This window comes from Hipposideros armiger, unplaced genomic scaffold, assembly GCF_001890085.2.
Source record: "Hipposideros armiger isolate ML-2016 unplaced genomic scaffold, ASM189008v1 scaffold_1999, whole genome shotgun sequence".
Classification (NCBI taxonomy): Eukaryota; Metazoa; Chordata; class Mammalia; order Chiroptera; family Hipposideridae; genus Hipposideros; species Hipposideros armiger.
In genome coordinates this window covers 31,701-33,406 of record NW_017733349.1, presented here as the reverse complement: position 1 = coordinate 33,406, position 1,706 = coordinate 31,701, and positions in this window count along the sequence as shown.

Sequence of the window (1,706 nt, the reverse complement as noted above, 5' to 3'; positions counted from 1 at the left end):
CCTGTGCCAGAACCCCTGTGGAGAAAGCAGGAGAAGGTGAAGCTACTTCCGGACAAGAGCTGGAGTCCCTTCACCCCGGAGGGCGTCCCTGACAGAGCACTCACAGGAAGGCACGGTCAGCAGCAGGAGAGTGGAGCAGAGCGTGTCCATGGTGGGGCACGGGAGTCACTGCCCCAGGCCAGGGCTCGGCTTTTCAAGCCATGTAGGGGGTGGGGAGATTTGCATGTATCACATGGTGCTGAGCCATATGGGGGACTCAGGTCTGTGCAGCAGGGGAGCGAGTCTGTGCTGCAGGAGAAGTGAGCCCTGGGCTGTGGGCTCCACATCTGCTCTCCATGGGGACACCCCAACTAAGCAGCAGGTGTCGGGAAACAAGTCCTCAGAAGGGCCCAGTGTGTGGATGGAGTCTATGCTGTGACACCTCTTCCCACAGGCAGTGTCCTCTGTGGATGCTTCTCCAGGGACCCTCGCCCTGGGGGTCCTGTCCTAGAGGAGGGGAGTGGAGACCTGGCCGGACGGTGGTCCTCCTGCCTCCAGAGGCTGAGGTGTGAGCCTGGGGGAGCAGGAGGCTGTTCCCATGTGTGGTGTCCGAGCTCCCTGTGGTTAGGAGACAGGGTCAGAGGACACACCACTCACACTTACTGTGTGAACAAGCGCCTGCTCATGGGGGTATTCCCACTGGTGTGCATTCCCACAGGGTCATCCCGACACGGACCTCGTCATGGGCACAGTCACCACTGAGGGCACAGTGACCTCACGTCGGCCTCCCCCTTCCCACCCGTGACCCGGGACATTTCTAGGACACCCAGGGCTCCATATGCTCCTCCTGCTGGCCATTCTGAGCTCCATGGTTTCCATAACTAAGGTCACTCCCTATCCTGTAGTGTTGCTCTGAACCCCCAGTTCTGTCGTGATTAAAAATGTGTGGTTTGTGTGGGGTCTATTGCTTCAGGTTCCGGGGCCAAGAGCAGAAAACATGCCTGAGTGACAGAGCTATGAGAATACTGCACATGCTCAGTGCTCTCAGAGTCAGGAAGAGCCTGAAGGAAGCTGCAAAGGGGCTGAAAGGGTCACTCAAGGTCATAGCTGATAAGCCATGGACTTAATTCACTGCCTCCCACAGAATGACACGGTGAGAACTAAGCACCTATCCTTATTCTTGGGTCAAGTCACAGTTCAGAATCCTGGAAAGAGTATATGGGCCTACATTTGGTTACACATTCAATTTATGATAAAGAAGGAATTGCTGTGAATAAATTGCTTTCATTAAAGTGACGTAAGTACATTAACAAGGTGAGTTTCTCAAATAAAACTATTTGATATCACAAGTTGGACTGATGATAGATACAAATGAAAATGTTATTACCCTGTAATTGCTCCACCTCACACACACAAGAATGGACTCACACACACACACATGTACCGATCCACGCACAAAGTATTCACTCAGATATTCATGTTAATTACTTCTCTGTCGAAGAAATGAGCAAGCTTATACACAATGCAAAACAAATCCACACACACATGAAACTCTTCAGCAAAGAGAAAACTCCATTTAATGAATGGGGTAAAATATATCCCACATGTAAGATCATGTCATATGTCACAATGCTAATTTTACACCTTCCTTTACAATTTGGATGCCTTCGTTTCATTTATTTTGGTGAAATTTCTTTGGGTATGACCTCCTCCACTGTGGTGAATGG